Raw genomic sequence first — 12485 nt, forward strand, 5'->3', positions numbered from 1 at the left:
TTCAGGCCGACCATGGCTTGAGCGATCGAGCGGGAAAAGGGGCGGGCCATCGGTATTACTCTTAGGGCAAAATTCAACTGTCCCACCAATTGCTGTAATTGATGTAGTTTAACTTTGGACTCACTTATACACGTTTGCAGGCATGCCCTGAATCTTAACACTTTGTCTCCTGGTAAACGAAAACAACCTTCTTCCGAGTCGAGCTCAATCCCCAGAAACTCGAGGCAAGTCGAGGGACCCACAGTCTTACCTGGTGCCAATGGCACGCCAAACTGATTCATCAAGACACAAAATTCAGTCAAAGCCTGTCCACATTCCGGATCCCCGGGTGCCCCCAGAAACAAAAAGTCATCGAGATAATGCATAACATGTTGAAACCCTGTCTTCCTTGTGAAGACCCATTGCAGGAAACAACTGAACTTTTCAAAATAGGCACAAGATATAGAGCACCCCATTGGCATACACCTATCCATGTAATAGTGACCCTGAAACATGAAACCAAGGAGACGCTGATCGTCTGGATGTACCGGGAGCAACCGGAACGCTGACTCGATATCAGATTTTGCCATCAGCGCACCGGGCCCCAGGCGATTCAATATGGCTACGGCCTCATCGAAGGATGCGTACCGCACCGAACACACTTCCGGGTCTATCGCATCGTTTACGGAAAGACCACGTGGGGCTGATAAATTATGTATCAGCCGAAACTCACCCGGGTCCTTCTTGGGGACCACCCCTAAAGGGGAACAAACAAAGTTAGCAACTGGCGGCACATTAAATGGACCGGCGACTCGACCTCGAGTAACCTCCTTCCCGATCTTCTCCTGTACCACGGTCGTATGTTGCAAGACCGATATTTGGTTTTTACATTTCGTTATACCCTGAAACTCCCCCACTGGGATGCGGAAACCATATGAAAACCCGTTCCGCAACACCCCAGCGGAAGCGTGATCCGGGTATTCGCTGAGCCAGGGAATCATTGCCATGGTATCAATCGGAGTAGGTAAAGGCGCCCCTCGGACTATATCAGACCTGTTTGGCGCCTCCTCTACCCCCGTTATCACCCGTTTTGGCTCTGCACATGGACTCAGGATGGGATGATTGCCCACACCCACCACATTCGTGCCTAAATTTGCATGACCCCTGGGGCCTCGTACATTTTCCCCTGTTAAAGTTCCAACAAATCCCCCTTTTACCTGCGTTGCCGATCGGCCTCGAGTGGTTGTCGTTACTCGTACCTGATCGAAAGGGCGTCCCAGCATATTGGCGGGAGGATTCACCCACGCTACTCCCTACCAATGGCAACTTCAACATACCAGTATCTTCCATTTTGGACCAAGACACAGAATCATAGCAATCCCAAGTTAAGTTCTTATCATGTTCTTTCGCTTTTCTGAAAATATTATCGTAACAGAACCATTGATTGCCCTCGTGTGATACAGAATACCCCATGATCCGTGACTGATAAATCGGCAATTCGGACAGCAATACGGGCCTACGCTCACCCATGATGGATGTAAAAATCCCCCACGCTCTGCCCCAAGTGCCAATGTTTTCATTTACCTTAAAGGCGGCCATCTTTGCGCGCCAAACACTCGGATGCATGAGCTCCTTCTGGCTCTTAACATGCTCCATCTCATAATGATCTGTAAGCAACGAGAAGATGTTTATATACTCCTCTGCCCATATCTTCTCTTTAATAGCCAGAGGGACATGTTGACCCAACTTTTCCCTTCGTGAGGGTGCAGACTCGTCCCTCGCAATCGGCAATGGCCGCTTACCTGAACCGGAAGCTGTATCTGCGGCTGGACCTGTCCCAGGTGGCTTCTCTACTGCCGCAGTCGGCGATGGTGCCTTCGCCGCTTCCCTTGTTTCTCGCAATTGCTTCATTAACACCTACGCGTCGTCAGCCGTGGCGCCCTTGCTACCTTTACCCAACCACGCTGCTAATTGTGCTGCCAGCTCGGGCGGCATATCCTCCCCGGACACGGGGGTGACCACCACGGGAATCGGATTCCCCTCTTCCGGCACGGGAGTTGGTTCCTCGAGTGGGGTACAGGGAACCGGGATGTCTCCCCCAGCTGCTCCCCTTCTGGGCCTCTTGCCTTTTCCCCCGGGAGCTGCTCCTGCCAAAGGATGTTTCGGTCCCCCTTCCTCGTCTTTATCCGCCATTCGCCTCTTTAGGTCGGTCACCTCTTTCATAAGAACGCGCAGCATCTGGTCGGTAGTCATTCGCTTTCCCGCTTTCTTGGGCATTCTCCAACAGAGTGTCTGCAAAACAAACAAGAAAGATTACAACGCTCAAAATTGGCTCTTCGTTCCGTCTCGAGCTCACGTGCAGCGAGGTGGTGCAGCTTCAGAGCACAGGAACAAGAGGATGCTTCCTTGGCTTGTTGCTCCTTTTATCCGTCTTCAGGGCGGGCGTAAACCCGCCCCGGCCTGCCCCGAGGGCGTGGCCGGCCGCGTCAGTGTCTAGGCCAGCCCACTCCAGGGCGGGAAAAAGGCGCGCCTCGGCTACGCCGCTTCGGGCATACCAGCCGAGACTCGCCTCCCGCCCAAGATGGCTTCCCGGGGGGATCGTGGTACTCCGCCATACGTTCGGGGGGACCGAATGGTCGCCCCTTTCCATTTTGTCCTCTGTATCTTTCCTATCTATCGCATAGTTAGGTAGCAAGGCTCCGGCTACGTCTAGATCAGAGCTGGTGTTAAGCCATGTCTCTGTAAGAAAGATAGCGTCAGGTTGTATGTTGACTAAAAGATCAAAATTATCAGCCTGATGTTTTGGGAGAGAGCGGCAATTGATGTTAAAAAAGGAAAAATTATTAATAAGTGGCAGCCTTTTTTACTTGAAATATTAGGTGTTAAAACATTACGTGCTCTGCATTCGTCTGTACGCACTGTGAGATTGCACCCTGGACATAGAACAGTGGTTCCGTTAATATTGAGTGGAGTGCAATTTAACTGTGGGTTAGTGCAGTAGTCCAGCAGCTGTTTAGAAGAGTACGTTATGATGTCCTTGTTCAAAGAAACAGGTGTCGTGGCCACGGGTCCCGGCCAGGCAAGGACATAACACTAATTAAAGAAATCGATATTTTAAACAACTATAGTTTTAGAAACATTATTAATGACTTTTATATTTCTAAAATCAATATTTCTTACCTTAAAGTCGATATTCTTGATGACAATATTCTTGCTGTCGGCATTACTGTGTCACAATATTTAAAAATAGAGATTAGTGTAAATCGACATTTACAACTCTATATTTTGACTGAATACCACTAAGCGCTGGGTGACATTAATATTTATAAAAAAAAATTCAGTCTATTGTAATTGAGATCTAGTTGAATGCTCTATTGGAATTTAGTGTATTAATTCCGCTATTATGCTCTGTATCTTTTTCCTTCTTTCAGCGTCTTGGTAGGGGGTCCTGGAGGAGGCAGGCCGGTAGATATTGGCACACGGTCATGGTGTCAGTTCTACTGGGGTGTGTGCATCGGAAGGCATACCACTCACCGCTACTTAGGGAGCGTGGAGACAAGAAATGGGGGGGCGGTGGAAGTGTGGGGGAAAAGGTTTGTTAAAAAGAGATTTAAATTTTGATTGATTGTTACATGCACCAACAGTAGAAGTGTGAAATGTTAGTCGTACATGAAGGGAGGCTCAGCAACTGAGGTGATCTCTTCATTATTTCACAGCGGGCTAGGGCTGTGCTAAAAAGTTATATCAGAGGTATAGAACAGATATTCAGTTTTAGTAATTTTGGTTTGCATGTGTACAATGGTGGTCATTAAAATAGTAGCTGTTTTACGTATGGTTTAATTAGGAAAGGAAAGGAAAGATGACAATGAATAATATCTTGATGGTAGTCTCTTTCAATGTTAATGGCCTCAAAAATAAAAACAAATTACGGGCAATGGAAACTTGGATCACAGCTGAGAACCTGCCTGTGATATTAGTCCAGGAAACCCATATTCCGATAGGAAAATTGTTGGAATTTTCAATGTTCCAAACCTGGGTAGTTTATAGAGGTTTTTGTTCCAACTAGGCAGCACAACGGGGCACTGCTATTTTTTTGGCAAAGAGGCTGGATGCCGAAGTGGTTAATTTTGCCAGCAATAAAAGTGGTTGGTGGGGCGGGGTGAGCTGCTTGGTGTGGTCAAGATGTGTCATATTCGTAAGCTTTTATGCACCAGTTGAAGGCAATGCAATGCCCTAAAAGGAGTTATTTTAATCAGTATTACAATTTCTAGGTGAAGTCATGATTGGAGGTGATTATAATTTCTTGCAGAATCTGAACATTGACTCTTCAGTAAATTTAAAGAGGCAGGTAAAACCAAAAATTTTCAAAGTTTAATCAAGCTACCAGAAAACAATGGAATTGATTGACCATTATAGGGCGGCATTTCCTACAAAAATTGCATTTAACTGCTTTTCAGGAAGATTGCACAGTTCTTCTCGCATATGTATCTTTCTACTCGCAAAGGCTCTGATTTTTAAAGCACAGCATATTTTACCTAATGGTTTCTCAGATCATACAATGGTAACTTTAGAGATAGTGGTGGGGAAAGCCTCTGCACAACCTAGAAGCTGGGCCTTTAACAAACAGTATTTACAGGAGGAAGGGTGGGAGCAAATTTGTAAAGAGGACATAAAGGAATTCGTGGCAAATTAACCATGGGACCGCTTCACCAAGTATAGTATGGGATGCCTTACAGGCATTTATTAGAGGATTGGTGATAGGTATGGATGTGAAGAATATTAAAAAGGCTAGCTTGACCGGCACCTGAACAAGCTACCAATGATAGGATAGATGCACTGAAATGTCCAGTTACAGGAATTAGAAGCAAGGAACCAGAGAAGGTGGGGGGAATTATGTTGGATCATAATAGATGGATTTATATACAAAACATATTGGTAGGTAAGGAATTTCTTGGAAAGTTTTTAGAAGACTGCAACATTCCGATGCTATCTGAAGAAGAGGGTGTCAATATCAGGTGCCCCTCTCTAAAACAGAACTGGTCGAGGTAAACAAGAATCTCTCAAATTGTAAAGGCTGTGGGACAGATGGCTTCTCTGCAGCATTTTAACCTCATGCGCGCTAGCGGAATTCCGCTCCTGCGCTGAGATTTTTAAAAACGCATGTTACGTGACGAGCTGGGCTTGTCATCAGCGTGAGAGGAGGCTACGCCATGACGAGCCCAGCTCGTCATCAGCGTGGAAGGGGTTAACAATCTTTTGTAGAAGTTTTAGGTGATTATTTTCAACTGGTCGACAACATAATGTTAAAGGGTGGCCCAATACTGGTATCAATTTATAAGGGTAACGTGCTGAGGTTTTTAATAAGGGGGAAGGATGGTGAGAATCCGTACTAGTCTCGCCCAATTACATCAGTAAATACTGATTATAAAATCATCACAAAAGTATTAGCCAATAGATTTAACCTAATGGCATCAAAATGAATCCACTTAGATCAGAATGGTTTTACTGCTGGGTGTCAGTTAGGGCCAAACACACATTATCTGATCCAAAGCACCAGATTATTTTGCGGTTCACAATACACCTGCCTTAGTGCTTTTGTTAGATGAGGGGAAAGCATTCGACCTTGTGGTTTGGGAAACTTTATTTGGTATTATGTTTAGATTTGGTATGCCTTCCCAGATCACAGGGTTGATACATAGGATGTATCCTATCTAACCCTGGGCGAAGCACTACGTTACGCTCGCGGAGTTTGCGAAGTTTGCGCAACTTCGCACTACGCGAGCTGCACGTAGCACAGTGCGAACATGCGTATTGCAGTGTAGCGTAGTGCAGCGCTTATTTTTTGCTTGTTCGCAGTCCTGAACGTCATGTTCGTGACCGCGAGCCAGCAAAATTACATCCCGGCAAGATTCTCAACGCGGGGAGGTAAGGTTTCTCATTGTGAGTGATTGCGCATGCTCGCGACCGCTCTCAATGAGAAACTACCAGTTTGCGTTGAGAAAGCTGCAGCTCGAGTAATAATCTACTCGAGCAGCAGAAAACTACAGCTCGCACTGTGCAAGATGCCATTTTCAATGATTGCACAGTGCCGAATGCTTTTCCGCACTGTGCAATCATTGAAAACACATCTTGCACAGTGCAAACATGCTACTACGCAGCTCGCGTAGTGCTACGTGACATTCGCGTAGTGCGAAGTGCACTTTGCTAAGCTTCGCGTAAGGCTACTTCGCAAACTACGCCCACCCTTAATCCTATCGCAGAAGTCAGCATTATTGTAAATGCAACAAAAGTGGGAAAAATACACATATTGCGTGGAACCTGGTAGGGTTATCCATTATCCCCTATTTAATTTACCTTTTTTATCAAGCCATTGGCAATAGCCATTAGAGAAAATTTTCATATCTGCCCCATACTTCCCCAGAGGGGGAAGATAAAGCTATATGCCAATGATGTTATGTTAATTCTTGATAGTAGTAAGGGTGTCCAGGAAAAGTCTTTTGAAATCATTGTACAGTATGAGAAATTGGGAGGCTATAAAATGAACAAGAATAAAATCAAAATAATGTTATGTGGGGTAATTAAGATATTCTGCACCCAAGATATAGTCTCATGCATAAACTTACAGCCGAAAAGGTATCTGGGTATTACCTACTCATCTCAGATTGAGGATCTACATGATCTTAATTTTCCCCTCCTTTTTTTAAAAGTAAAGGACTTATTGTCACAGTGGAATTCTCTCTCCTTGAACATTCTTGGGAGGGTCTCCCTGATTATAATGTTGATTCTCCCGCTGTTCAATTTTAATTTTTGGGGCTATTTTGTGTGTTTTAACTACATCTTTTTTTAAAAGATGGAGTCTATGTTTACATCTTTTATCTGGCAAAAACAAATAGCGAGAGTAGCAATAAGCTCTTTATACTAAGGGCTGTAAAAAGGTGGGTTGGCACTTCCCAGTCTTAAGGATTACTATTTTGCTTATATTGCACAGTATATATCTAGGTTTAATGTAAAGCTTCACAAGATTATACTTAAGAATTATTTTATGCAGCTGATTTTTAAAGAGTGTCATATATGTGATGTGTTAAAATCTGTAACGTCATCAAAAATAGTTTGGTATAAGAGTCTGAAGAGGCTTTTTCAGAAGCATCGGGATCTTTATAGTAAATAGCCCATTCCCTATATTAATGTAGTAACCACCCTGTTAAAATTAGTTACGGGGTCTGGCATCAATCTGTCACCCGAAATTGTTCATAAATGGGTAAAAGTAAGGTTTAGGAATCTATTGCACATTCTCTTGGTGGAAAGATGGCTACACACACCCGAAATTCATGAGCTAGTCCAAGATAATTTTTTGCTCCTTGGCTCCTATGGAATGCTGAATAACATATTTAACAATTTGGATTTTGGCCAGATAAATGGCAGCCAAAATATGCTATTCACAATATTGAAGCCTGCAAACATAAAAGCCCTGGAGAATAGGAAAGATTGTGGGCTTCTATGAAGGGACTCGATCTCACCCAAAAAGCAATCCAAAAATGGGAAAAACATGAAGGTTTGGAATTAACAGTATGGATGTAGGATGAAGTTAGTACCCCCTTATTCAGGGATTCTGGATGAAATATTTCAGGATTTGGACACTGAATGGCAGGTTATATTGGCTTCTAGTACCTGGTTGAAAGTTTTGGGGTATGATACTGCTCTTGGCCCGATTAATAAATTGATAAAATTACTATATGTATCAATGGCTGTGGCCAGATCCATTTTGCTTAAAGAACTGGACACAGCTGGTCTCCACAATAGGGGATTGGCTGCAAAAATTATGCAAGTGAGAATCAGTGAACGGTTATGGGGGGCAAGACATTTGATAAACTTTGGGGGTGTGATTTGTTGACCAAAAGTAGGGGTCAGAGCAGAGGACTCTGTTATGTGTTTTACTACTTTCAAAACTTAGAGGCTCATTATGATGGTGGAAGGATAGCCCCTGCCAGATTTAAAATCCTGCTAGGCACTGCCACCACATTAGTGGCCCTGCTCCGTCCGCCAGGCAACCGGTGCAATTGCCACCGGCGGCAAAGTGACAGCCAAACTTTCTGTCCACCGCAGGAACCACCGCCATCCTAATTTGGCAGTGGGTAAATCACCATGTTATGTCGGAAGGACCACCACTGCCGGCCTGGCAGTGGCTATCCTTCCGCCATAATAAGGATCCCCTTAGTTCCTGACTTACTTTATGTACTGATAATTGCTCATCTTAAAGGGTAGCTGTATTTATTTATTCTTGATATTTATCCTACGTTAAGTTTTAGCTATTAGCATCTTTTTTAATTGACCCTTAATGTAGTTGGCTATGTAATTTGTATTTATTGATGTATTTATGGTTGAAGCATGAAAATTATATTTTTGAATTGATGTATTGGCAATGCAAAATATTTGATCTCAATAAAAAAAATTAGTGATGTAGTATGTAGGGTAGGGTAATTAGCAGTGCATTGTGAAGGCCCAAGTTATAGTTACATTAGGGCACAAGTTATAGTTACTTGAGATAACTCTAACTTTTACTGGTGAATTTCAGTGTTTTTTGGAGTTTAAAACTGATGATTTCACCTAACTATAATGTTACTCTAACCTTTGTGTTTCAGTGAATTTCTAGTTGTTTTAACGTAGAGTAATATTTAATTACCATACATTGATTTATCCCCCTGCATGCAGCCAACCCAATGCTCTGCATTACCTTTGGCCGTGTGCAGTGCAGGTTAAGACACAAGGCTTGGCTGTGTAGCCAACCCCCCCAAAGGCAGCCAACCACACACCAGAAACAGCCTTTATCCATTTATGGTAGGGGGTTGGCCATGAAGTCAGGCCTTGGGGAACCCAGGGCTGTTTTTGTAAACCGGACCCCATCCCCGGGACCATATATATTTTAAAGGGGAGAAGGCACATCTCCCCTCTCGCTGAGTCTAATTAGGCCCTGAGGACCCAAGCTGCCAAGGCCACTATCAAATTAAAGGGGAAGGAAAGCCCTGTAGTCTCCCTCCCTAAGCCCTGTAAGGCCCTGGGTAACTCCAGGGCCATTTTTTTAAATAATGGGGAAGGGGGCATGTGGTCCCCTGCCTAGGTTGATTTTGACCCTGGGGGGCACATCCCTGTGGCCCAATGCTATTTTGTGAGAGAGGGGCATCACATTCCCCCCCTCTAGGCTGTTTTTTGTCCTTGGGGACCTCATCCCCAGGGCACCACTCTTAAGCCAAGGGGGAGGGGAGCATGTGGCCCTGCTCTCTTTGCCAATTTTGCCACACTGACTGTATCCCCTGGGTCCTGGCCACATTTACAAAGTGTAGCGGGGCCACCTCTCTGAGCATTAAATGGCTTGGGGACCCCATCCCCAAGGTCCAGCTCAGGCTAAGTCCCAGGGTCCCCACCCAAGGGACATAGTGGTTTTCCTGCTCGCACTGGCGTGGGCAGATAAACATTTGTTTGCTCTTGCTTGGTGGGAAATATTTAAAGCTCCATCCAAGTGAGAGAAAACACAAAGTTTACTCCCAGTATGAAAAATGTTCCCGGCCCCTTTTTCCCTTGCCACAGTGAATCGGACAGGTAAACACATCTAAATATGTTTTAGTGGCTACCTGCAGGCGGGAACAATGTCCGCTCCAGCTGATTGTGGGGAGGCAGCTAGGGCCACTGGGCCTTGGGTCTCCACGTGCCCTGGGTGGGCACCAGAGCACCAACTTTTTGTGGCAGGGCTCCACCGGATTAGGCCCCTGGGCCTTAATTGGCTTGGGGAGGGGTACTGTGTGCTCCCCTCCCCCATAAAGGTAGTGAGGGGCCCAAGAGAAGGGGCAGAGCAAGGGGGCCATCTGTGTTGGCCAGGCCCTAAGGGATGTGGTCAATTTAATCGGCCCGGGGGGCCACGTTAAACCCCCTTCATTTAAATTCTTGGTCTGGTGGATGGGGACCCCAGGGCCTTACAAGGTTTGGAGAAGGCGGCCATGCAATCCCTCTCCACTTTAATTTTAATAGTGGCCCTGGGAGATGAGATCTTGAGGGCTCTAATAGGTTCAGGGATATATATCCTGGTGAGCAGCATGCATTTGAACTCTTTAGTTCTAGCCACACCCTGGCAGACGTACTGACTTTGTCAAAGAGTCACAACACCAAAGTATAAAAAGTGAGCCTATTGGCTTTTTCAAGGGTTTAGCTTATCAAAATATATAATGCAGATCTATCATCTTTCTAAAAAAAATATATATATTTTTAATCAGATGTTCATGTTAGTAATTCAGACAATGCAATTCTTAATACTAGTGTTTAATATTAAAAAGTTTTCTAAAGCTTTATTAAAAAAAGAATCAACATGTCTATGAAAAATGTTAAACAACAGAATTAGATATATTATTTATTCATTTAAATAAAAGCAACACGTCTCTTTGTCTTTCCTTTAACATTTTGCAGCCTAAAAATGCAATCATAAAAACAGTCACAAGAGGATCTTGCACTCTAGCTGAAAAGTATTGACCTACAACAGTGCTTAATAAAAATATATAATAAGTTCACCTACCGACGGAATGTAATGACACAGGAGACTCTGGGCCAGATGTAGGTAGGCTAATTACGGTCAGTAATGGCCAAAATTACTGAATTTCGTCCGTTACCGACCGGTATTAGGCTTTTCAGATGTAGGAGGCCAAATTGAAGGATTCAGTAATTTACTGAATCGGTAAATTAAGGAATCAGTAAAATACCGAATCCTTAAGATACTGATTCAGTAATTTACAGAATCCCCAATGTAGCGAGCACTCAAGTGAGTGCATTCCTCATTTAAGGATTCGTTATTTACAACCAACTACAAGTTGGTGGTAAACATTTTAGGCATTTTTAACAGTGCCATGTGGCAGACATACATGCCCTTAGGGCATTTATGTGTGCCACATGTGCACACATGCACGATTCAAGTGTGCAACAGAGTGTCAATGTGACACCCTGCCACCCTTGAATGTGTTCCCCCTATTACCGATCCAGTATTTACCGAATCAGTAATGGTGAATGGCTTCCCATTCATTCCTATGGGCCTCCAGGCCCATAGGAATGAATGGGAATTACCGATTCTGTAAATACCGAATCAGTAATACCGAATTTTACTTATTCGGTAAAATGTACCGAATAATTAGCTACATACTATTTACCTATTCTTGAATACCGAATCGGTAAAATTCGGTATTTAAGAATAGGTAAATAGAGATTACCTACATATGGCCCTTAATGTTTTTTTAAAGTTGCTGTGGGGATGCTTCACTTCATGCAGCCTCCACGACATTACAAAATGATTTGTGATGTTCCAGCCTCTTCTAGGGGCACCACAGCATAAAAACATTGTATATTAAAATGCCCTAGGGCATTATGGGGTGCTCCTCCCTAGTGGCAATCTCCCCACCAAATGTCCCTTGTTCACCTCACCATATTAGTATGGCAGGGGCACAGCGGCGGACAGAAAGACCGCCCGCTGCTTCTCCACCAGTTGCATTGCCGACTAGGCAGAAAGGGGACACAATATAGTGGCGGTGATCCATATTACTATTGCTGTGGATGGATGTCTTTCCATGGCGGAGACACTGCCATGGAAAGGCATGCAGGAATTTTTTGCTGGGGCCCATTACAGGCCCCTGAGGCATGGGCGGCGCACTTTACTCCCCTGCATTGCATGCACAAGGTGGAAGGCATCGCATGGTGCGTGTCACGTTGTGCAGGCCAATGCACAACATGCATATTGGCATTGTGGCGGGTGCTACACAAAGCACCGCCTGCCACAAGGTTAAATATGCAGGATGCGATCGCTAGGGTGGGGGGTTGAATCCCAATGGGCACAGCGGGACTGCCGCAGCTCCGGCGAGCGGTCCCGTTAACCGTTACAGTGGCGGGGAGACTTTGTCCGCCCGTCATCGCAATGGGCTCCTAGGTGCTGTGTTATGCGGTTCCTATGAATTTATTAGGACTGTATATCTGGTCAACATAAACTTAGAATATGAGAACTTGGTTCACACATATCATCAGGAAATGTTGGCCTGGTTCCTAACTACCTCACATTGCCCAATCTGAACCCCAAACCTTACTAGGGTACCAGATGGTATCAGCAACCTCGAACAAGACCACTCTTCATTCCCCAAGGAAATCATGGAAACAGATCTATACTTTCTTTGTTACTTTTTGCATGCCCAAAGAAAAAACAAGAAAGATGCAAATTGGCTTTTCAACAATTTATTGAAACAACCATATACTTATAGAAAGAGTGAGCTGCAATTATTAGGTAGAAGAAACAAAGCATTGTAACCAGAATTACAAGTATGGGAAAAAAGATGAACAGTTCACCCATTATAACATTACTATATTTTATGTATTTATTTAAAGAGTGCACTGTCACCTAACAGGTATGCCGGTGCTGGGACCTTTACTGAGAAAGAAAGCGCTACTATCAAAATGGCTGGAACAATGACTACTTATTTCAAGGGAAA

This window comes from Lissotriton vulgaris, chromosome 11, assembly GCF_964263255.1.
Source record: "Lissotriton vulgaris chromosome 11, aLisVul1.2, whole genome shotgun sequence".
Taxonomy (NCBI): domain Eukaryota; kingdom Metazoa; phylum Chordata; class Amphibia; order Caudata; family Salamandridae; genus Lissotriton; species Lissotriton vulgaris.